Raw genomic sequence first — 26,911 nt, 5'->3', positions numbered from 1 at the left:
ATTTCTCAAAGCTTGGTATAGTTAATGTTTGCTTTTCATTTGTTATTAATTGTAGTTTAGCAATTATAAAAATAAATTTTGTTACTTATAATTTGGTATCTTTCAAGTAGCTTTCTTTGATTGATAAGTATATAGGTTTAGAATATTTGTTTCAGCTTTCTTTAGTTCTATAATTTGCTTATATCAAATCCCCAAATCTCAGTATTTTATTATTCATATAATCCAAAATGGACATCCTAGCAAGTGGAAGTCTTCAGGGATTGTTTAGGTTCTTTAAGGATTCTGGATTCTTTCACTTCTTTCCTTGGCTGATCACTTTCATCTGGTCAGTAGGCTCTGGAAGAAAGAGTGTGGAGGCTGAAGTCAGTTTCTATGCACCAGACATGGATGTGGGGGAAATGACTTCACCCACATTCTACTGGTTGGATCTTTGTACTCTTCCCAGTTCCAGGAATCTTTATTAAATCTAAGGCTCAGAAACTTGACTCCTCTCATATAAGGCAATGTTGAGACTTGAAAAACATACATTTTTCTCATTCAATTGCCTATTTTAAAAATCAAAAGCAAGCTATCAATATTTTTATGCGGCAGTAAGTTGAATTTCTTATTTTGTTGTTGTTGTTTCTTTCTTTTAAAATCCAAATAGCTCCCAAATAGTGTAGCCAAACTGATAGTAATACTATGTTTTTACACAGTTTTAAAAACAGAGATAAGACTAATATAATATTCAGTTCTTTGGAATTTAAATTTCACCAAATTTATATTTTTTTCTTTGTATTTAAAATACAAATGAATCTGGAATCCTTGGATTAGATAGTACATAAAAATGAATACATTTCCTCTGTATTACTATTTACACATAAAATAAATGTAATTCTAAAATTTTTATTTTATGAAGATTTTTGCAATTTGTACCAAAATAGTGTGCTTTTAGCAGTTGTGTTATTAGTTGTTGCTTATATATGTGTTTTCATATCCATATACCTACCACAGGCATTTTTATACTACACACAGTTTTGCACTGATTCACAGACCATATGTTTCTCATGAGTCTAACATTATTCTGCTGTTAAGTGAAGAGTCACCAGAGCAAAGACCATAGAGGTATAAAATTTTCATAATTTCTTGAGATGAATATTACTGTTACCCACAAGAATAGTAAATTAGTGACTGTTCTATAGAAAACTTTCTAAACATTTTTCCCTTGTAATAAAATATATTTTTTATATTAAAGAGGCAGGAAATAATCAAATCTTTCACTTCTGGGCCAACTTTTTAGTTAGTTTTGTAGTCTTATTGTACAGAGAAGGAGAGAATTGATAAATCATGAAAAAAGAAAATTACACAGAATCTTACAAGTCTTTTTCTTCTAAAGAACAATTCAAGTGTTTTAGAGTGATTATGGTTTACAGGAGAAAGGAAGGAAAACAGCCCCAAATCTGGATAAGCATTTAGTAATCATATGAAAGGTGACCTAATTCAGAATTGTAAAATGACACCCAGTGGAATATTCATATTAATACAATGAACAAACATATGGCAATGGAAATTTCACGTTCAAATAGAAATTTTCAAATTACCCCAGAAAATAACTGGATTAACTTACTTCTTTCAAGAATAAACCATATGACTATGAAAAACAGGCTTGATTTAATTCGGAGAAAATTCCTACATTATGGGTAATTGTTTTGGAAGACCAGACAGAAAAATATTTAAGAAGGTAAGATTCAATTCTTTCTAGTTTTATGCATTTGGCTTAAGGTTCAACCTGAAGTATTATGCCTCTTATATTCATGTACAACACAGTGTAAGGGCAATAGCCTGTAAGTCCTTCCACCTCCTAGGAATTCAAGATTAAATAAAAGCTTGTTTTTTAAATATGCAGCAGAAACATGCTAAAATTATTTCCCTAAATACCAAGAATAAAATGAGAACTGAGCACCAAAGTAATTACCTCATTAGCTGCTATAGTTGGCTCTAATTTGTAATTCAGAATTATAAAATATCCAGGGATATGAACCCAGGTAAACAAGATTCAGAAGGCATTGTAAACATTAGATTTAGGATCCAATAACGTGAAATAACTGAAATGATCTGACAGAGTATTCAAAATATATTTTTAAAAAATATTTAAAGCATAAAAGAGTTGAAATTGTACAAGAACAGAAAAGCATCATGAAAAACAATTGGCACACTTGAAAAAAAGTAATCTAACAGAAAATAGAATTTGAAAACTGAAAGATAGACTCTTTTTTTTTTTTTTAAAAAAAAAAAAAAAGACAGATATAAAAAGTTAACCCAGACTATGAGCTGGAAAATTATGAGCAAGAAAAGATAAAATGAATATTTATTTCTTATTTAAAGAAATACGTGCTTGTTTTGAAATAATGCCTTTGGATAATACAGAGGTATGGAAAAGCAGAGGAAAGTAACTAAATTTTAAAAACCCAATGTCTTTCTGCCATGTATTTCCTCTATTTTACCTGCCTGCCTCTTTTAAAAAATTCCTTCATACAGGAACATATTGCCTCAAAAGAGTCTTCAACTGCCAGAAAATCTTACGGAAAGACTTTTTTCAAATTATTTATTTAGTCATTTTAACTGAAAGTTTTCTGTAGAACATGTATTTATGGTGTATAACATGATCTTTTGAAATATGTAAACATTGTGGAATGGCTAAATTGAAATAATTAACTTATGTATCACATGTTTGTCCCTGTGTGTGTGTGTGTGTGTGTGTGTGTGTGTGTGTACACTCAAAATCTCCTCTCCACCATTTTCAAGTACACAATACATTGTATTCACCATAGTTATCACATTGTGCATAGATCTCTTGAACCTATTATAGAGGAAGATATCTTAAGTAAAATCATAAATGAATTCTACCTTCTTAACATTCTACAAGTCCAGGGTTATGTTTTAGGTTCTGTTGCTCCAAATGCAGGGTTTTGCAAATGGTAAGAACTCAGTAAATATTTGTTGATTTGAAATGAATTTAATTCAAAGCAATAACATGTATTTTCAATATACGAAAGAAGGAAATCATGTGGATTTTTTATGTCTTTTTTTTTAAAAAAAAATACTGTTTTTCAATGGTTCCATTAAATAATTGGAAATAAAGAAATCCAGATCCTAAGATATAGTACATGGTCCTGTTTAAATGATGCTAAATTAGCTGAAACTTAGGCACAGTAGCTCCCTTAGGACTTTCAAAGAGTTTTGGCCTGAATACAAGGCTCACAAAATACTATTAGCTGGGGACCAAGGGCATGTTTTCCAAAGGGCTGCTAGGTCCCTATTCAAGTAAAACTTTGTTTATCCAAAAGTTTCATAATGTGCATTGCCCTACTGTATTCTGCCTACCTTTCAAGCATCTGATGACAGAGTGATCTACCTAAACTTTAGTCTTGACACAATTATAACAACCCCCTCAATGGTCTCGTAAATATTAGTAAACTGTATTTTTGCATTAACCAAATACAGTACAGAATATCACATTTTATATACAGAACATCTGTATGGTAAAAGTTCTAACTAAATAGTGCCATTTACGTACAGCTTCTTGCTATACTACATTTTACAATGAAAATGTTTTTTCTAACATTGGGTGTTTATCAACTATTATTTGATATTATGAACTAATCTATTATTTATTTTTAAAACTTACCCTAAAGGAACATATGTAAACAAAAAGCTCATTTATGTATAAAATCTGGTTTATCAGAAAAATTTTTCCAGAGAAAACATTGGTTTTATTTTCTTCTTTCAGATGTTTTTTTTCTTTTGTTTAATTTTATTTTTAATTGGCATATTAATTATACAAATTTATGGGGTGCAATGTGATATTCTGATACATGTATACATTGTGTAATGATTAAATCAGGATAACTAGCATATCCATCATCTCAAACATTGATCATTTCTCTGTGGTAAAACACTCAAAATCCTCTATTTTGAAATATACAAAATGTTGTTAAAATTATAGTAACCCTACTGTGCAACAAAATACCAGATTATTCTTCCTATCTAACTTGTATCTGTTGCCCAACCTCTCCCTGTACTTCCCCCTCACCCCCTTTTTAAGCCTTTGGTAACCATGTTCTACTCTCTGCTTCTGTGAGATCATGAAAGACTCCACATGTGGGTAAGGTCATGTGGTATTGGTCTTCTGTGTCTGGCTTCTTTCACTTACCATTATGTCCCGTGGATCTGTCCATGTAATTGTAAGAAACAAGATGTCAACTTTTTTTTTCCCTTTTTTTTTCTCTCTTTTTTCCCTTTTTCTTAGTAGATGACTAGAATTCCATTCTAAGGTGAGATTGGGAGGCCATGGAATGTTTAAGAGGTAAAGCCTATCGGGAGGTCCTTAGGTCATGGAGGGTATGAGTTTTCCTGCCACCAGTTGATAGTTCTCTCAAGAGGGTTTATGAAAGGAGCAAGCCTGGATCCTCCTTCTCTCTCTACTTCCTGTGTGGAGATGTGATCTGCTTGTTCCTGTGCAACTCCCTTCATTGCTCTCCACACATGGTAATGCAGCTGAAGGGGGTCTTTGCCAGAACCTGTGCTGTTCTGTTTAAATGTTCTGCCTCTCAAACTGTAAGCTTAACAAAAAAATCTCTTTGTAGAATTAGACTGCATGAAGTATCTTGTTGTAGTGACAAAAACGTGACCAATACAAGGTACATACCCCCTGTTCAATTGCTGGACAATATGTTAGCTCTATTTTTTAATTTTTTGAGAGAACTCCACACTGTTTTCCACAATGACTATGCTACCTTTCATTCCCACCAACAAACACTGTGTATGGGTTACTTTTTCTCCAAAATCTTGCCAGCACTTGTTATATATATATATTATAATAGCCTTTCTAACTGAGATGATAAATTCATGTGGTTTTTATTGCGTTAAATAATGACACTGAGCTTTTTTTTTTTTTTTTCATTTATTTGTCTGCCATTTGTAGAGACTTTAGTTTTGAAGCAAAAATCAGCTGGAACCATGGTGCATGCCTGTAATACTAGTGGCTTGGGAGGCTGAGGAAGGAGAAACACAAGTACAAGATCAGCCTCAGCAACTTATGGAGATTCTAAGCAATTTAGAGATACCTGACTCGAAAAATAAAAAGTGTTTAAGGATGTGGTTCCATGGTTAAGTGTCCCTAAGTTCAATACCCAGTACCAAAAAAAAAAAAAAAAAGAAAAATCTTTAGAGAAATATTTTCATAAAAATTTTCAAGCTATCCTTTATAGTCAACAATGCACATACTATAGATTAACCAAACATCAACTTCAGTATGAAATACTTTAGTAGAATCCTTGCTGTATACATAGTCTTAGCAAATTAAAAACTTTCTTTTATCACAGGAATTCTTGTCATTTTAAGTCATTCAGTTATTCTGATCAGCATGTAATTTGTGTATGCTTTTATTAACGTATAATTATTATATCCTATATGTAGCACACAACTGTTGGTTAGCAATTCAATGGCTGTATTCCTCAGCTATTTTATGAATATAATACTGCTCTTTTTCTAGTTATTTGGACATAAATGCACTCAGGGAAGTTGGGCACCTTGTCTAACTACAGGTGATAAACCATGACTGTTTTCAGCCAGTTCTAAAGATTCATTCTTCTTGGTCAGTGTTTAGTGGGGCAATATGGGATCCATTTCTGCCTAATAACACAGAAGTGTAGATATGTTAGAGTGTTGCTGGGAAAATGCTTCTTTCCTGATGACAAGAGAGATGTTGCAAGAATTAACTTGCCTTGACATGTTAGACTGAGGGGAAATGAAGGTTGAGTGGCTGCAGTCAGCTTAGGACTATGAGAGGAAACCAAATTCTCCTGCAGCATTCTAGTTTTTTTATGCTGCTGAATTAATGAGTCACAAAACCCTTTATTTCTAGACATCTTTTTACATGTGCTGTACAAAAATTGACCTTTTATTTGAGTATTTCATTGTTTGCACCTGAGAACATCTTAACTGATAAAGCCGGGTTATTAACACTCTATATGTATCACACAGGGGCTAGTGTTTATGCAATTTATTAATTTATATCCCTATCAATGGCATTTTTGGTTTCCAAAATGTAACTAATGTTTGATATCCTGCTAAGACTTACTTATGTTTACATTTTTATAAAGTAGATAAGGGATCTTCATTTTACTGATGCCAGGAGAGGGGCTAACAGTGTAGTTACTGCAGCGATGTGTAGTGGATCAATGCTGGGGCTGACATTGGCTTCTAGATGTATTAACTTCAAAGACTATGCTCTTGGCTACTCTGCCCTTTCCTGCTTACCTATTGGCAATGACACATGATAATATCATCTCATTGTCCCTAATGTATTTCTCTAGTTGTTATTTTTTTGAGGTTCTTATTTTTCCCATTTTATTAAGATTTTTTTCAAACATACACAAAGTTGAAATAATGTTACAGTGAATACTTATATACTTGTTACCTAAATTCTATCAATATTATGTTCCTATACTTGTTTGATCATTTATTTTATTATGCTTTGTCATGTTTTATTATGAGTATTCATGATGAGTTTTATTCTTTGGTTTTTAACAGTTTTCTAACAGGGGAATTTCTACTCATTAACAAATAGGTTTGCTTGTCCCTGTCACACTGATTTAGTTTTTTAAAATCTGGGTGTTTAATCCTCTTTTGCTAGTAATTCCTCAAGTAAATGCTGACATCCCCTTAATACTATTTTGTTGCATGTTAAAATAATAGAATTGTACATAATTAGCACTAATAAATTAAAACAGGCACTGTTATAACCAGTTCAGGTTTGAATCGGTTTGGTTTAGTCTAGAGAACTGGCATGTGAGGTTGCCATAATAGTGTAGGATTGTCTTTCACTGGAGATTATCTTTACACAATGGCTAATAATGGTGCCATTAAATAATTAGTGAAATGAACAAATGGCTTATTTATTCTTGCAATGTTCTGGAATTATTCCTGATGCAGATTGCTCATATGTGTCTTTTCCAATTTTAAGTATAGAAGAGTTTACTTTTCTTGGTTCACTGGGGTGTAGGTTGGGGAGAGAATGTGTGTGTGTTGCATGAGTGGGTGAAGCCATTGTAATTTGTCTGAGACTCCCCTGTGTCCTCTGCAATATGTTTTCTGTTCTCAACTTCTGGCCAGATTCACTTAGGCCCACAGAATAATTCAGCAAAGTTCTTTAATTCAGTTCTAATAGTCCAACTGGGAAATATAAAAGAAACCAGGTTTGTAGCTTTGGTCTCCAGCCTCCCCTCTCTATTTCCATAGCTTCTAACTCTTCAGCTGCTCATAACTAATGGGAGAGTGGTGATATTTTAAAACTTCTTTGTATCCTTCCTGTCTTCATATGCAACCCCCCAAATAAGAAAACCACACACACACCAAAGAGGTGGGGGGGGGGGAGAGAGAGAGAGAGAGAGAGAGAGAGAGAGAGAGAGAGAGAGAGAGAGAGAGAGAGAAAGCCTGCGTGATAAGACTGTTTTTCTGTGGGCTTAAATAATTCATATAATAAAAACAATGAATAAAGGCACTTATTTGATGCACAAAATATCACTGTCTGGCTTTTAAATTTAGCATTTTCTATCTTTTCTCCTCAAGGAAAGCAATACCATTGTTTTATTGTTCTGTTCTGTCAGTCCTTTCCTTGATATTAATCCATTTTTTCTGTACTTTTTGTCCTCATAACATAAATGTTTTATTATCATTCTGTTTTGTTAGAATGCAATTATAAGGCCAGTTGCTTGGTTATTCATTCATTGTCCATCATTTTTGAACCAGTGCTTGTTGAAATCTCCCTTTGTACATGACACTGTGGCACAGAGATAACGCAACTCCAGGTCCTGTCTCTGAGCAGCTTATAGCAACTAATATATGTACACCTTTCTAGCCTATCTCTTTATTTTTTCTTATTTGAAATACATTTGATAGTCGCACATTTTTACCAAGTTGTGTTTTCCTACCTTCCTCACCCCACAATTAAATGTTTTTGTTTCTTCTCAACATTTTATCTGTGTGTGAAAGTGGGATTTATATTTTATGTGCTACCTTTAAATACTTAACACTTGACTAATTCAAGAAATAAGATCCAACTTAAAGTAAGTCTTACTAACATAAAGTGGAAAAAAATGTTTGGTAAAGAAAGTCTTTAAAGAAGCCTCACTATGGTGTTCTAAATCTCCCCTGGGAGCAGGCCCTGACGTGATCCCACATATCTAAGGCCTAATAAAATGCACAGATTGTTAAGGAAGCAAATGTATTGTACTATGATGAATACCCACAATATCAACTTACTTACTTTACTCTGAAGAAACGATTCTGCCCTAGTATCATAGAAAGAGCAAAGACTTGTAGTTTGTCAGGTACAGGTTTAATGGCTACACCCTCTGCTTCCTTGGGTCACCTCTCTGACCATCTGCATTTATCTTGGGGAAGTCTGTCTTCTCCAGGTTTCTCCAGGCTGGTTCCTTCTCCTCTTTCAGCTGTCTGTTCAGTGGCTCTTCTTCAATCAAATTTCTCCCAATCTCCCCCTGATCTTTCCCACCCATGACTCTCCATGTCACTGAGCAATCCCATAAGGGAAATGAGCAGAAGGATCTGAGAGCACTGAGATGGGGAATCACTGGGCTTGGAATTTGTGTTTGTCTCTCCCAGTGGAACGTGACCTCCATGGAGTAGGGCCTTTATTCTCTCATTCACTGCAGTATCCCAACATCTACCTAGGACAGTGCCCAGCATGCATGGACTGTGGTCTCATTACTGTTGTTATTTTTAACTTTGGGGTCAGGGACATACTCGGCTCCCCTAGGTGACAGAACAGTACAGTACATGAGTTTCTCATATTTATCACCGGCTGAACTCAGAGTGATGTGGTAACATATAATGCTTCAGGGCTTAGACAATTGTTTTGTTAGAGTTAGTTGATTAACTCTTTCACTGGGATGGAGCCAATGAGTATAACAATCCTGGCAGGTGTTTATTAATATTACAACCCTGTTTCCTCTTGCTGTTCAGGACTGCCAGCTTCCAAACAGGGAGACACCTGAGCCTTTTGTGTGCCACATGACAGTCTTATATTTTTCCCCCCACAGGTGTTAAAACAAAACAGGGATAAGCAGATTTTGTAATCTTGTGTACTCTGAGCCAAGCAGGAGCTGTGTCACTTGTTTTCGCAGTGCAAATCACAAAGGCCAGACAGGAATTAAGTAGGATAGTACAGGGCACAACATACTTCCACTTATTTATGTGGCCTGTGGCCAAAAATCTGGTGATGGAGTAAGAGAAGCTAATATCTGGAAATATTATTAGATCTTCAATTTTGTACCAGTTGCATGGGGTGGGGGTTTAGGTTTTAAATAATTTGGTTCTCCAAGATAGAAACACAATTTGCTAATGGAACTACACTTCAGGTATTAAAACTCTGGAGTCCCACAACCTTCAGGGGTCACATCTGCAATTTTTCTTAAGAAATTTTTTTCTTGAAATGGCTTATTTTATAAGTCGATCCTTAAAACAACTGGCATAAAAAGTATTCTGATGCAATATTTTATTCCCATTGCCTCATCTAGTTTAGACTAAGAACTACATTAACACACAAGGCTAGTGTTTTAAGTATCAAAAACAAAATCTGCAATTCTTTTAAGCATTCCATAGGGACTTCTTACAAAACCTGAAAACTTGATGCAACGTTTACATGACACAGGTTGAAAAATAATGATTTATAGAGCTTTTATCTTCCTTTATGTGTTATTTCAGGTGTTTCCTCACACATATTTTAGAAATATATATTACTTTATCTTTAACTTAATTTAGTATAATACATTGAAAATGAATAAATTTAAAGCCAGAGAAATATAGTAAATATTTTAGGTACCATTAATATAAAACATTTTGTCTGATTCCCTTGTTCCTGCTATTTTTGCCATACTAGAAGACTTCTCATAAGATCTAAAAATATTTAAAATTTTCTTAAAGAAAGTATTTGAATATAGTTGCTAAAACAAGTGAGAGGCAGATTTATGCAAACATGTGAGACTTAAAATGGAATCCTGAATAATTTTAAAGGGAGTGGTTTATATTGCTAAAGTGAGAAGCTTCAATGAGTCCAGGCAAGGCCAAGACAACTTGATGCCTAATGATGATGGTTGAATTACTGACCATTTTTGTAAAATTTCCTTTGGAGCTGCATCAAATTACACCTTGAAAACAGAGCCCAAGCTTTGATCCATTTTCTGGAATCCAGAGAAATCTGCATGTGCAAAAGGAAGTTCTGTCCTGGGGGCCCTTCTGAGAAGAGGCAGTGATGAGAGGGGTACAGTGTCCACATTTTCCATTGTCAATCACTTTTCCAGTGTTCTGGGAACATAAGGCCCAGTACAGAGCAAATCAGCTAATAATAGCAATGGCAACTGTGTCATTGATGAGACTCTTGGACAAGTATTCTTTTCTCTTCTTTATTTATCAGAAAAATAAACCACTTACGTCCCTCTAAATCTCTTTATCTCCATCTCACATTTCTTCTAACCAGTCCCCCACAAATGCCACCAAAACTTGCACATGCATGTGCACCCATACACACACACACACGCATGCATGTATAAACACATAATTGAAATGAAATAAACATCAATTGTATTCCCTATTATTACTATTTATAAATATTGAAATTTTGCATTTATTCTTTCAGCATAGTAGCAAGTTTTTTGGGCTAAATGAAACGATGGGATGTGAAAGCACAAACTTCCTACTCACAAAGGACTTTGATAGTTATACAATGAAGCTGGCTGTCCTAATGGAATGGGAGATGAGTGGAATAATGCTCTCAGACATTTCTTCTGAAGTGATGCATTTATGCTTTGCTTGGCCAGAATCTGCTATGATAACTTAGTATTTGAAATGATATATTTTCCTTACGCAAATAATTTTCAAATCCAGAAAGAAGTTCTTTGGGAAATTATGACTTCCATGACTAGATTTGAAACAATGCCAGCTCCAAAGTTTTGTAAATTGGACTCTAAGTGTGAAATCCTTCCAGCTGTTAAATGCATCCCATATCAAATTTTAGTCACAGTTTTTCAGAATATTTCCTTCTGTTTGAAAACTCCTGAAACTATGAATGCCTAAAAGCTTGGATGTAAACATTCTTTTAATCCTCTAAAGATTATGAAGAAAGCAAACACAAGAATTAAATGTACACAGGTCACATTTTAAAAATGATTTGTCAGTGTTTTTCAGTATGACTTTCTTAGTTTTCATAATAGTTCTTCAAAACCAGAATGAACTATAACCTGTAACCTGACCACTTCATAATTTTAAAAGCTTTAAGCAATTTTATATAAGAAAGTGGATTTCTGCCTTTTTCAATAGCTGTTACTTTCAGTTACTGACACTTTTCCCTGTTAATACAGCAGCTGTGTGGTGGTGATAAGTTCCTGGGAGGAAGTGATGCTCTCTGACTTGCCCTCAGCCTTAACTAATTTATTCTGAACAGACCTTGTCACATACTCTAACTTCTAGGATATAACTAATTCACCATCCATCTCAAACTCAGGTTATTATGGAAGATTTCAGACTTTAATCTCAGTTGGTGAGAGGTACAAAATTTATTTTTTAGACTTTAAAACCTTTGATTTTCTGTTTTCATTTTGTATCCATGCAGACTTCCATAGTAGGATGTCCCAAGGGAAGCAAGTATTCCTCCAGAAGAATGTAAAGTACTTTTTTTTTTCCTTCTTTTTTATTCTGCTTTTCAGCGGCAAGGAAGGAAACAGAGTGAATAGAAACTTGCTTGGCTGTTTGCATTGTGGATAGCTTCCCGGTCTGTTTTGTAGGAGTCTGTCAAACCATAGATCTTACAGTTCCATCCATTTTCCTGCAAATGACATAATTTTATTTTTCAATCAGTCATCTTTCTGATAATTTGGTAATTGCATTTTCTCCTGCATTTTCTAAATGCATATTAAACATTGATTAGTCATTAAGTCCGTCCTCTGATAGGGAATATTAAATATTTGTGAATATTGATGCTTGGCAATCTTTCCTTGCTATTCCCTTCTCCTTTGTAACATGGAGATTTACTTTACAACAGTGAGCACTGCTGTGAAGCCATCGATGAAATCACTAAAGTCCTTGTCTAGGAGGAATCAAATGTGCTCTCTGAATGATTTAAATAAATGAACCCTGTGGGAAGGATACAGTGACTGAGCAGCCCCAGTGAATAAGGTAGGATTCAGTGTCTCTCACCTAGAGATTCCCTGAGTGAGTGACAAGTGTAGTTACAATCAGAAAACCAAGCCATCAGGAAAACTGTTGACAAACTACTCACAGCACATCAAGGAGAAGAGGAGGAAGACTTTGCACCTGCATCTTCGGCCCTGCAGTATATAGCCAATGCCATTATGTCTACCATTTAACCCATTTAGCCTACTTGATTTCACAATGAAATCTAAATCTTTGTTATAAAAGGCTGCAAAATGTGATGCCAAAGACATACTTGGTGCTTAACCCTCTCAACTTTATGGTCATTCCATAGCCATACAATTCTAGAAATCTGATTTTAAAACAATTACCTTAGCTTCCAGGGAATAATTACTTTAATGATCTTTTAAATATTTTCCCTGTAAGATTTGACCTTGCTGTAAATTCTTTATTGCCTCTTTATATGGTGAGAGGGGATTAGACAGACACTGTTCTTGAGTCTTTACTGAGCTAAAGAAAAGTGGCCAATAGATGGCCTCCAAAACTCATGGGGAAATATTTAACGGGAAAAGAAAATTTGATATTCCAGAACCTGCAGAAACAACCAAAGTCAACGATAAAAACAGGCATATTGTGTCAAATTAGTAATAGAGGGAATTGGGAAATGTAATTTTTTTTTTGGCATGTGAACTTAGATCAGAAAGCTGCTGTGTTTTAGTGATTATACATGTCAAAATAATTTAAATAACGTTTATAAACTAATTTAGAAACAACATAACACATTTATAAGAAATAGTGTAACTATGATTTTTTTTAACAAACATGGTTCCTGTGTTATTTTTAAAATGAATTATGTTTTGGAACTTCAAAGTCATGATTTAAACTAACCAGTGAGCGATCTGGTACCCTGTTTACTTCCTTCTCTATTGTCCTCAACATTTGACAGGTAGGTGAAGGCATGTCTCATAGGTTTGGAGTTATATTTAAAGACAATATCCAGTATATTTATTTGAATCTATACAAAAAGGACATTTTCTCCATTGATATTTAAAACTGAGATGTATCCTAGAAGCAAATACTGTTAATGTTCATGGTAGCTCTTATTAAAAATGAAGTGAAGTTAGAAGAGAACACTACTCAATTGTAGGAATACAATAATAGACTTTAAGTTTGAGAAATTCAAGTGGCTATATCTGGTGCATAGCTGGAGATGAGGAATACAGAATCTGGGTATGGAAAATGAAAATGTTATAATATTCTATTTCATCTACAGTTCACAGGCATTTCTTAATCACTAACTTTTTGCTAACCCCTGTGAAAACTCCAATCTTTTTATCCCTTTCCCATTCACAAAACTAAAATACTTTGTCTCATCTGAGAACACAACACTTGCAGGTAGAGATGGTATTATTCTTGATAATACCATTTTAAAAAGAGGAAGCTCATCCGCTTAAGTGATGGAGATGCAACTCAGAAGGACAGAGTGTGAATAGAAAATAAGCAACTGGATTATTTCCTACACATAAAATATAAAGCACAGCAGTGTTGTGTGGAGGAACAGTAAACCAGAGGAATGATGAATAGTCTTTACAATAGCAATTCATCCTCCAAATTGTTTGAAATTCGATCTCAATGAATGCACAAAACTTTTATGGAGAAATTTTTGAAACCACCTAAACTACATACGAGACTATCTAAATAAATAAAATCAGATGATGTGTTTGTGAATGGTGAAGTTTAACATTTTGAAGACATTAATTCTAAACAAATTAGTCAAAAAATCAATACAATTTCAACATTAATTCCATAAAGATATTTTGAAGAAATATCTTTCTTCAAAAGATATCTGACAAACTTATTCTAAAATTTATTTTAAGATCTGAGAATCACTAAGTCACTCTTGAAAAATTCACTATTGAATCCACATGTAGCTTTGCCACGTGGAGAGCAGATAGACCTCTGAGGCCACAGAATTGACATTCCCTGGCTGCTGCACTCTGAAGTCCATTGCCATGCCCAAGGATGCACTTGCTCCCACTCAGGTATTAAGCATGGCAGGGCTATTAGGGCAAAGTCATTACTGGGGATACAGAGCACTTCCAAAAACCACTTTAGCTCTAGTATTCTTGCCATTCTCTCCTTAAAGCTTCCTGGCAGCTCAAAAGGCTTCTGCCTGACTTTTCTTCCTTCATTTCTATACTTGAGGACCAGTTGGCTCAACTTGGTCTGATGGCTCTCCCCAACTCTAGCCCTTCCTCCATCTGGGTTTCTTCTTCTGTTGTTTGGGAACCTACACACATTACACAGTTACTAATTTACCACAAATTGCACAGTTACTAATTTTTTAAAAAGTTGGTGTAGCACCAGTACAGAGACAAATAGATCAATGAAGCAGAAAGGATAGCCTAGAAATCACTCTGCTTAATTATATTTGCTATATAATAGTGATACCACAAATTAGTGGGAAAGAAATAGATTCATAGATTGCTACTTAATATGTTGAGGTAAACTGTTTTAATGTAATGAGAAAAAAAACTAGATGTTTTCTTCATACTGCAGGTAAAATAAATTACATAAATAAAATGATAAATGTGAAAGGAAAAAGTTATAATGTTGTTATGGAGAAGACTTTACAAAAAAAGATCCCCAAATCTCAAATCATATGAAAAAAAAATACAACATCAAAATTAAGAATTAATTACAAGAGAGATAGAGTTGAAGAAAACAGTTAAAATGTCTAGAAGACAAAAACCAATATCTGGGTATATAAGAAGCTTTCATAAATCTGAAATAAAGAGGAGGAAAAGAAGGTATTAAAGGTGGAAGGGAGGGAGGGAAGAAGATAGGAAGGAAATAAGGACCAGTTAAGTGAACTGGCACGTCACAGAGGGGGGAACCTTAACGAGTAATGGGATAAGATATTTACATCCATCAAATTGGACAAACTAGAAAGTCATATCATACTGTTTTAATAAGATTGTGGGGAGATGGAACTTTCCTGTACGGGTAATGAGAATATAAACAAGTGATTCCAGAGAGCCACCCAACAGTACTTAGTAAAACCATGTAAATGCATACCTTATGGCCTTAAGTACCACTCCTGAGTGTGTTTCTCTAGCCCGTGCAGCGTATTTGAAGAGTTGGAGGCTACATAACGGTCCAAAAACTAGGGAAATAGATGAGTGGAAGGTGAATTTTAGGCAACACTCAGTGGTAATAAGCCACAAAAAAACTAATTGTACCACTGTGATTACATCTTGAACTCCTAAGTTTGAATATAAGTTTAGAAACAGAATGAAAATTATTACAGCACAGCACTTACATAAATTCAAGGCATACACATACCACAGCTCAACAACACTGCATCTTATGATATACAAAGATATTTAAAAATATTAAACGCCAATGATGGGGGGAGTAGAATAGCAGCAGGGATCTGGAATGAAAAAGGAAAATACGAAATAAAATTGGGAATTTGTACAGACCAATATTCATGGATATCACAGAGGGTAGAACAGGAGAAACTCCATTCCTAACATGTGAGGTCTCAAGGAGACTCGGGAGGAAGAGAAAAATGAACAGATTTTCTACACACAGTATTTTAATCCAGTCATATCACTCTCAGCCCTTTGCCTTCTGTCTTCTGAAGTCTGTTCATGTTTCCAATCCTATAAAATGCAGATCTAAGAATTCGGCAAAAGCCAAAAATCTAATGTTAAATTCCACTGCACCTGAATCAGTTTTCTACTGTTCCTAATAAATTACAATAAATTTAGGAACTGAAAGCAACATACATTGTCCAAGTAGTTGAGGAGTCTGCCCCTGAATGTATCAGGATACTTTGCTTACAGTCTAATTAGGCTAAAGTCAAGGTGTTGGCCATGGCTAATTTTATTTGAAGTTGAGATCTTCCATGTTTTCTGACTGTGGGCAGAATTTAGTTTCTTGCAGCATTAAGACTGAAGCCCTTAGCTCCTAGGGGCCACTGCTATTTCCCATTATGCAATTTCTCTATACATCATGGCTCTTTGCTCCTTTGAAACCAATAGTAAAAGCTGGTATTCTCTTTTAAAGGGCTTGACTGATTAGAACAGGCCCATCCAAAATAATCTCTCTTTTATTTATTAACTCAGAATTAACTATTAATGACCCTGATTCATCTGCAAAATCCCTTCACCTCTGCTACCTAATCCAATCATAATATTCCTTTAGGATAGTAAAGCAGACATTCATTCAATCATTTGACAAATGTTAGTGGCACAGCTATTAAGTACTGGATACCAATGAAATACTTGAGGAAAATAAAAGGAGATTAAAATACAATCCTTTACCATGGGAGCTTTCATTTTGATAGTAAAGAAAGATGTGTGTCTAGCTAATCAAAATGAAAATAAATAAAGTAAGGTAGAAAACAAGGCTTAGAGTTTGGATTATGACACCAAAATATTTGTGTTTAAATCTTTGTTCTCGTTCTTTCTTTCTTATTTTTTATTGGTGCATTATAGTTTTACATAATAGTGTGATTTGTTGTTACATATTTTTACATGCACACAATGTAACAATATAATTTGGCCAATATCATTCCCCAGTATTTCACCTTTCCCTCTTCTACTTTCTTCCCCTGGTCCTTTTCCTCTACTCTACTGATCACCTTTAATTTTCATATGACCCACTCCTACCTTTCTTTCCTTTTTCTTCTTTAGCTTCCACATATAAAAGAAAGCATATGTGCCTTGACTTTCTGAGTTTGGTTTAATTTGATTAACATAATTGTCTCTATTTCCATCCAGCAAATGACATAATTTTCGTTCTTTTTTATGGATGACTAAAACTCTATTATGTATGTATAGCATATTTTCTTTATTTATTCATCCACTGATGAACATCAAGGCTGGTTTCATAGTTTGACTGTTGTGAATTGTACTGACAAATACATGGACATGCATGTATCACTGCAGTATGATGACTTAATTCTTGAGGATAAATACCAAGAAGTGGTATAACTTGATCATATTGTGGTTCCATGCTTAGTTTTGAGGAGCCTCCATACCGATTTCCATAGTGGTTGTAATAACGTATAATTCCATCAGTAGTGTAAAAATTTTCCTTTTTTTCCACATTATCTTGGACATTTATTATTGTTTGTAGTCTTGATGACTACTATTTCAAATGAAGTGAGATGAAATCTCAGGGTTTTTTCCTAATTGATAATGATGTTAAAAATATTTTAAATATATTGATTGGACTTTGTATTTCTTCTTTTGAGAAGTGTCTGTTTAGTTTATTTGTCCACTTGTTAATTGGGTTGTTTATTGTTTGGTGTTAAGTTTTTTGTGTTCTTTATATATATTGGATATTAATCCTCTGTCTGAAGAGTACCTAAGCAAAGATTTTATTCTGTTTTATAGATTCTCTCTTCATATTTTTTATTGTTTCTTTTGCTATGAAGAAACTTTTAAATTTGATGCCATCCCATTTATTAACTCTTGATATTATTTCCTGAGTTTTAGTGGCCCTATTGGGAAAGTGCAAAAATGTTGACCCTACATTTTCTTCTGGGAGTTACATAGTTTCTGGTCGAATCCTTAGGTCTTTCATCCATTCTGAGTTGACTGAGAGATAAGGGTCTAATCTCATTCTTCAACATATGAATAACTAGTTTCTCTGTATCTTCTATTCTGTACTCTTGGTCTATGTGTCTACTTTTGTGCCAGAGGCATGCAATTTTATTACAATATCTCAGTAATATAATTTGAAGTCAGGTATTGTGATGCCTCTTGCATTGCTTTTTTGGCTGAGAATTGCTTTGTTTATTTTGGTTTTTTATCCTCCCAAATGAATTTTAGGACCTTTTTTCCTAGTTCTGGAAAAAATGTTATTAGAATTTTGAAGGGAATGGAAGGAGTTTGTATACTGTTTTTGGTAGTATGGACATTTTAACAATATTAATTGTTCCCATCCATGAATATAGGAGGTTTTTTCATCTTTTTGTGTCTTCTCCAATTTCTTCAATTGTTCTATAATTTTCATTTTTTTGGTCTCCTTGGTTAGATTTTTTCCTTGCTTTTGTTTGTTTGTTTGATGAGGCTATTGTGAATGGGATTGTTTTCCTGATATCTTTCTTAGCAGATTCATTTGTGATATGTGGGAAAGCTATTGATTTTTCATGTTGATATTAAAATCTGTTACTTTGCTGAATTTGTCTATTAGTTATAGCAGTCTTTTTTTTTTTTGATCTTCTAAGTATAGGATCATATCTTCTGCAAATGAGACAATGTGACTTTTTCCTTTTCTATTTTGTTCCTTTTATTTTTATTTATTTTTTTTATCTTGCCTAATTGCCCTGGCTAGAATTTTTAGTACTATACTACAAAGGAGTAGTGAGAGTGGACATCCTTGTATTGTTCCAGATTTTGAAGAAAATGTTTTCAGTTTTTCCCCATTCACTATGATGTTGGCTTTGAATTTTTTTGTATGTAACCTTTATGACATTGAGGTAGGTTGTTTTATCTCTAGTTTCTTCAGTGTTTTTATCCTGAATGAGTGCTGAATTTTGTCAAAGAAGTTTATCTTCATCTCTTGAGATGACTATGTGATTTTTGTGCTTAATTCTATTTATGTGATTAATTATATTTACTGAGCTATGTGTTAAACCATTCTTACCCCTCTTTGATAAAACCAACTTGGTCATAATGTGCAATCTTAATATATTGTTGATTATGTTATTAAAAATGTTTGTATCTGGGCTAGAGCTGTAATTCAGTGGTAATGTGCTTGTCAAGCATGCATGAGGCACTGGATTTGATCCTCAGCACCACATAAAAATAAACAAATAAAATAAAGGCACTCTGTCCATCTACAACTACATTTTTTTTTTAATGTTTGCATCTAAGTTCATCAGGGATATCAGTCTGTAGTTTTCTTTCCTTGATGTGTCTGTGAGTATATGAGTTTGATACTGGCTTCCATAGAATTTGGAAGTGTACCATCCCTTTCCATTTCATGGAAAATTTGAGTAGCTTTGGTATTCATCTTTAAAAATCTGATAGAATTCAACTGAGAATCCATCTGGTCCTGGCCATTTAATTGACCGGAAGATTTTTATTACTCCTATCTCATTGCTAGATATTAGTGTGCTTAGATTTTCTATATCCTCTTGATTCAATTTTGGCAGGCTATATGTGTCTAAAAGTGTATTCATTTATTTTTAGGTTTTCTAATTTATTGGATTATAAATTTCAAAACAGTCCCTAACGATCCTCTGGATTTCTGTATCAAGCTCTATTTCTTAGCAACTGAATGATCTTAAAAGAGAGAATACATTTGTCATGAGGGGAAAAAATGGCAGGATAGAAAGTGGGAGGGAGGAAGGAAGGAAGGAAAAAAGAAGGAAGGAGAGAGAGGGTAATGAAGAGGAGAGAGAGAGGGAAGAAAATGGCGAGAATTTACACAGTCTCTGTAAAATATTGATTGAGTTAAGATATGTAAAAAGCTCAGAGCAGCACTTGGCCCATATTGGGGACTCAGAAAAATCTGTTCTCAGATAAGTGAGGTGATTACATTTTCAGATACTGAAAATGGTGCATTTTATATTTGAGAAAAAATTGACCCAGCAAGTGGGGAAACTTCTCTGTAGCCACACAATTAGTAAGCAATAGCAGCAGGAATGGAAACGAGTTACTCTGACCCTTCTCCTCCATCAACAAGGACACGGGTCAGGAGCTGACTTCTACTTAAGCAGTTAAGAGGACTCCTAAAGCTGAGATCTTCATTATGTTGACACAATGATCTCTCCCAACTCCTTCTCTACATGACGTTTACTCTTTAAGTGTTAGAATGATATAATAAGATAACATTTATAAAGCCAAGAACAAATTTCAAAGCTAGAACCTCAATTCTTAAAATACTTGATAAATGATGTCCATGCAAGCCCTCTCAAACCTTTTCCCAGGGAAAGAGTTTGTAGAAACAATGTATTTATATATTTATATATTACAGAAACAATGTATCAGTGCAATAAATAGTCTGAAGTGCTCTTTGTCTGCTCAGTTATAGAAATTTTTCTAACATATGTAAAATACTTGTTAAACAAAACTAAAAATGCCCTATGTTGTGTTCATTTATCATTATTAAGTATTTTATATGAACTACTACATACCAGGTATTGTGGACATGAAATGAATAAGACAAGTTTATTACATCTCCAGGAAAGGAAAATTACAACTTTTCCCCAAACCAGGCCATCTGCTGCACAATAGCAAGATTCTAGAGAGATTGTGGTCTGCTTTGAGCAAAGAGCCTGCCCACAACTTGACTTTCTTCACCTGTGCCCGTCATGGCCTGTACTAAAATGAAAAGTTATTACTTGGTATTTTCTGGGATTAGTTTGAGCATCTGTTTATCCTGAACAGCAGATAGAAAAGAATTATTACAAGATAGTGATGTTTGATCAGCTTAATAAAATCAGCAGTGCAATTCAATTCCACTCACCGGGAAAACTTTCAAATTCACATTTAGATTAATAATGGTAATGTACAGTAAAAAAATATGCTTTGATCCAAAAGATTCCAAAGGCTTTGCAAATTTAGGTGGCTGATGTTCAAGAACAAAGTTTACACACAGCTGTTTGAAGCAGCAGAACAGCACAGTAATGCCTTCCATCTAGAGCAGAGTTAGATTCCTAAGAATTGCATGTGTCATGGGGAACATAGATTCTGGGAAAATAAAATCAGGTCTTTATGTGCAATTTCATAGTCTTGAAACAATGGTGGTATTCACTAGTCAAATGAAGAAATATAAACGAAGTCTAACACATTTTCAATTTTATCACAAAAAGGCACATTATGCTAGTTTCTTTTTATCACAGTTTATCACAGTTATTTAAGGTGACTATATTATTTGTTAAAGTTTTCATGTTTTAATTAGTTATACATTCCAGTAGAATGCATTTTGACACATTATATAAAAATTGAGTATAACTTCTCATTCTTCTTCTTATACATGATGTAGAGTTACACCAATTGTGTAATCATATATACCCATAGGGTAATAATGTCCAATTGATTCTACCATCATTCTTACCCCAAACCCCTACCCTCCTTTCACTTTGCTCTGTCTACTCCAAACTACCACTATTCTTCCCCACCCCTGCCCCTATTGTAAATTAGCATCCTCACATCAGAGAAAATATTCAGCCTTTGGTTCTTTGGGAATGGCTTATTTTGCTTAGCATGATAGTCTCCAGTTCCATCTATTTACTGGCAAATGCCATAATTTTATTTTCCTTTAAGGTTGAGTACTATTCCATGTGTACATACACCACACTTTCCTTATCCATTCATCTGTTGAGGGGCACCTGAGGTGGTTCCATAGTTTAGCTATTGTGAATAGAGCTGCTATAGACATTGATGGGGCTGTGTCACTGTAGTATGCTGATTTTAAGTTCTTTGAGTACAGACCGAGGTGTGGGATAACTATATTCTTTAAATGCAAGTGGAAATCTTTTTGAGAATGAACAGAGGACTCTAGTAGAGTGCAAGACAGTGTCCCAGCCCCATCCACTGGCCCCAGCCCAGCTCAATCCTCCTCAATCTTCATCTAGATTATGGCAATAACCTTCTGTTTTCCCAGCTCTGGCTTGACCCACCCCAATCCATAGTGCCTCCTCACCACAGCAAATATGATCTTCACAAACTGCATGATATTGTGCTAACCACTCTCTTAAGACTCTTCCCTTGCTCGCTTTTTCTTTGGTTAAAGCCCAGGCTTTGCACAGAGGTTGACACTCCCTTCTGAGTCTGACCCCTGTTTTCTACACTTCCCTTGCCCTTCCTGCCTTAGCCCTGAAGGAGCACAGGTGCTGTTTTAGCTCCGAGCCTCCCACACCTTTTCTTCTGCCTGACTTGCCTTCACCCTCTTCTAACTGACTCTCACTCATTCCTCAGGTCTCTGCCTTTCAAGAGCTTTCCTGGTTCTCTGAATTGGGACAAGGAGCCCTTGCAGTGTGCTCTTGTGTAACCTTCTATTTTTGTTATCACAGCCCCATTTTATTCTTGTCTTTTAAGCTCTTCGCATTCAACACTTGGCGGTGGACTGGATTACTGCCTGGAATGTAAATACTACTAGAGAATGAGAAGCTTGAGCATGAGTTTGAGCTCAACAGTTATTGGTTTGAATAAGGGCCTGAAAAGGTGTTTAAATTTTAGTATGAGATAAGGTGAGTCCATAAATGGAAAAATATTGGCAAATATGTATCCAGGAATTGGGAAATGCAAGACAAATAGTTCTTAAATCATTCTGAGTTTGAAGTAAATTCATAAAGGAAAATGATGGGAGCCAAGCTTCCATGTCTCGAATAGCAGACATTTGGTATTTACCTCAACTCTGTGGCACATTAGGTTCACTGGAGAGTTTTTATAAAAATACCAATACCTGAACTCCACCTCCAGAGATACTGATTAAATTAGTCAATGGAGAGATTTAGGTACTAACATACTTTTCCACATTTTTTTTTAAACTGATGCATCAGAGTTGTACATATTGATGGGACTTATTGTTACATATTCATACATATACACAATATAACAATAAAATTTGGCCAATATCACTCCACAATTTTTTAAAGTTTTCTTGGTGACTATCTTGAGATGAGAATCATAGCTGTCATAGGCAATTGCTTTGAAGTTTTTGAGCATAATCTGGTATATATTAAATTTGTAATAAAATTGTGTCAAATGAATACTGTGACTGTGTGTATCATCTCTTTTCTACTGGTTGTAAGGAATTTTTGTGCTGTATAAACTTATTTATATTTTTCTTCATTTAAAAATGTCACAGTGGCTTTATTAAATAGTTACAGGTAATTATTCACAAAACCACTAATCACAAACCAAGTAATTGGATTTTCTCACACTTTGCTTTACTTTTTTCTTTCCTTGTGTATGAACACATGTGTTTGAAACACAATTTTAGCTATTTTTTATTTTTTCAAAACGTGCATCTTTTTTTTCCCCCCTAATTCTATTGTCCAAATATTTTAGGTAAAACTCACTGCTTTCAAGACAGGCCTAATGTCCATGTAGTGCAAGTGTATTCTAAATGCCATCTTTTCAAATGCCTTAATCAATTATTGTAAAAGGTCCCTCCAGTTTTATCCCAGATGGAAGAAACTCTTCCAGTCAAAGCAGAGAACATGATGACAGAATTTAGAAACATGTGGCCTCTGGAGAATGTTTGTGCCAGATTAGTTTTCACTTTTGCAATCTTGATTTCATCTCATACCACTAATAGAAGTTATAGTACACAGTCTATATGCTCACTATACAATGTAAGGTTTAGAATGCTCTTATGTTTTTCAAATAATGGATGTGTCTGTGTCTGTTAGAATTCTTCCTTATCAGCAATTATCTTTAAGATGTTCTAAAAATTTCAGTCTAATATTTGAAAGGGAAATTAGCAATATTTGGTTACTTTTATCAAATAATAATTCTCAATGCAATACCTTTACTTGACAGACACAGAGATGGTATGCTATAATCAAAAAACACATTCAACTAACATTGAATTTAATTATTGATTAGATTGAAAGACTTACAGCTATTCTACTATTAGAGGGAAGAAAAAAATATATTATCCAATGAATTAATATTATTTTAACCTTAATTGGGGAAGAATTTTCAGAATTCTAGCCCTTAACCCTCTGTAAAACATTTCCTAATATTTACTCTTTTACTTGGGATCAGGAAGTTGTTTTTTTCCCCATAAATGAACAGCAAAGTTATAAGTAAATAAATATTGAAAGCATAGCAAGATTGAAATTTTCCATCTTTTCATCATACCACATTTCTCCTGGTTCCTAAGCTATATGCTCTATGTTTTGTGTGCTCTAGTATTTTTTTTCCTAATTTTTCTTATATTTCTAAACCATGTACTAGAAAAGAAAAGGAAAAAAAAAAGCAATGGGAAACACAGAAACCACAGTCCAACCCTTCATAAATAATCCAACAACAATCAGGTATTTATGTTGGCATTCAGCAGAAAGGCCAGACCTGGAGTTCATTGAAAATTTCTCTTAATTTAAGAATTGCAGTTGTTCCATACAATCATAAATAAAAGCAATAGTTATAAACTTTGGGCAGAGAAAGTGAACTGAAATTATTTTTGAAGAAATACTGTTTTCTAATCTAATTGGAGATTAAGGAAACTTTTTCACTTTGTAATGTATGGTTATGTATAGTGGAGTGTGACTGGCGACTGATGTCTAAAGGGGTTGCTCAAGGTTACAGGAAAGGCCCTGAGGAATTCTTACAGCAACATCCTGAAATAAGAGCCCTCGCATAATAGATTCACTGTGGTTTCCTTAGTGAAGGAGGCTCTGTGAAGAACACGCAATCTTTAACTATGCTGCATCAGGAGAATTGACTCCCCTGTAGGAATGCTTTTAGCTGTAGTTTACCCCTCTGTTTAAAAAGAGAGTTATGAGATTTGCTTAATTTGATCATTTTTCTTTTTTCCTTTTCTAATTTCCCTCCTGTATTATAAGATAGATCAAGTTTCCTTTACATTCAAATGAAAGTTTGAGTTTTCCATTCATGCTATGTGGATGCAAAGTCAAAAATTTACATAAGGGATTTGAATGTACAGCAAACACAACTAAAAGTTGAAAGAAGACAACATGTTTTCTTCTTGAAGAGTATGTGTGGAGTAAAAGTAAGACTGTCAATTTTATGGGGGTAAGGGATGGTGAGATTAGTATTATGGTTGTAGATCAAGAAATCTGGCAATATTTACCAAAAATTCCTTCTACAGTTTGACCTTGTTATTTTCATTATTTAAGCCTTTACCAAGACTTTTTATTTTAATTTTGAAATTAGTTTACAGATAGTATGGTATTAGAAACCTTAATGGAATTTTCTTGAATTAAAAATTATCTGAAAGAATAAATGGCAAAATATCAAAGAAATTTTGGAAAAAAGGAGAATGCTAGGAGACTTACTGTACTGGTTATTAAAGACATAATACAGAGCTACTCTATCAAGATAAAGCAGCTGAGGTCCAATAATAAAACACAGATTTAAAAAAAAATAGTGAAGAAAATCTAGAAATGAACTCTAATTATTCCAAGTATTTCCTACATAACAAAGGCACCATCAAAAATAAAAATGAGCAAGGAAATAAATCTAAAAAACCAAATGAAATAATTTAATAAATATATAATTTGAAAATCAATAAATCATAAGGAAGAAAATTTAAAAATAATTCTCTGACAGTGAATTAAAAAACTAGAGCCTAATATTACAACAAAATACATTTCAGATAAATTAAAAATGAATGTCAAAAACTCAAACTATAAAAGAGAACTAGTTTACATCAGCAGTAGTCTGATCACAGGTTGTAGAAGAACTAATCACTAAGGAAGGAAAAAATTCAGCATTATTGGACTGGGATTGTAGCTGAGCACACGTGAGGCACTGGGTTTGATCCTCAGTACTAACTACATAAAAATAAATAGATAAAATGAAGGTATTGTGAACATCTAAAATAAAAACATTTTTAAAAAATTCAGCACACTTTAGTGCATAAAAACCCAAAGTGTGATATACCAAACCCTATCAAAAGCAAAATTAAGGGGTTATCAATTAACTTGAGAATTTTTTTTTCAGAAAAATTACAAAAGGTTATATCAATAACCATAGTCACAGCAGCCAGTAAGTGGACCAGTGATACAAGGAATAAGCTCTTGTAAATAAAATTTAAAGACAAGAAATATGCATATTTAATATGACAAGTATACTAAAACATGCTTGCCCTCACTACTAAATAACTAAATATCAACTTAAAGAGAGACTACTTTGACTCTTGTGCTAATGAAGGGAAAAGAAGGTACAATAGGATGTCACAGATCCTGTACCCTAGCCCGTCCCTTTGCTAGAGAAGCTTGCCACCCAAACTCCCTTTAGAGATACTACTGTATGATTGATAATATTGGTCAAGTAAAGAGAGCACAGCATTATGTCACATAAGCTATTTATTACTTGTAAATATTGATGTTTCCTTAGGACACTGCACCTGGAGGAACTGTTTCCTTATTAGTGGAATTATGATTCTTCATAGGAGACCCCTTTCTTGACCCCAGGTCTAGAATGGGGAGAAAAAATTAAAACTGAAAAAATATGGGAGAGGGGGTACTACCTAGCATGCAACTGTGATAGCCTCTGTATGCACAGTTGGTCACTGAGAGGGTTTTGCAAAGATTGGTTTTGTCCCTACCTATGAGCCACACATGTAGGTTAAGTTGTCTAATTCAAAGACTTTCTTTTAAGTAATGGGTTCATAAGCAGGAAAGAATGGTAAAGGGGTTGGTTTTGTTGACAGAGCTTTTCCAAAATAGTAATACGTAACGAAATTAAAAGAATGCTGAGATAGCCACTCTGATACTAATTAATGCAAAGAGCTTTAATTGATGCAAGGGCTCTGTAAAGCATTTAAGGCATCAAGAGTTTTAGACTTTAATAAAATCTGCTTTGACTCTCACATTTCTTAGAATTACTCGTTGAAAAAGTATTTTTCTTAAGTATCTGACATTTTTCTAAGAGGTGTTGATAGAGCAATTATCAAGGCAGACCAGACACCTGCTCTTAAGGGGCTTGTATTCTAGTGGAGCAGGGGGAGAATAGACAGTAAACCTGTCCATAAATAAGGAAGC

The 26,911-nt window shown here is 34.2% G+C and overlaps 1 long non-coding RNA gene across 3 annotated transcripts in view; it reads left to right on the top strand.

The window, feature by feature from the left end:
- Positions 1-1,524: 1,524 nt before the first annotated feature.
- LOC144366031 (uncharacterized) overlaps positions 1,525-26,911 on the top strand; it is a 99,784-nt gene continuing 74,397 nt past the window's right edge. For all 3 annotated transcript variants that reach the window (XR_013424847.1, XR_013424846.1, XR_013424848.1), the window contains exon 1: positions 1,525-1,720. This is a non-coding gene — a long non-coding RNA (uncharacterized LOC144366031). The remainder of the gene's footprint in view (positions 1,721-26,911) is intronic.

Source organism: Ictidomys tridecemlineatus, chromosome 8, assembly GCF_052094955.1.
Source record: "Ictidomys tridecemlineatus isolate mIctTri1 chromosome 8, mIctTri1.hap1, whole genome shotgun sequence".
Classification (NCBI taxonomy): Eukaryota; Metazoa; Chordata; class Mammalia; order Rodentia; family Sciuridae; genus Ictidomys; species Ictidomys tridecemlineatus.
The sequence above is the reverse complement of the archived record's forward strand: the minus strand, read 5'-3'. Positions and strand labels throughout refer to the sequence as shown.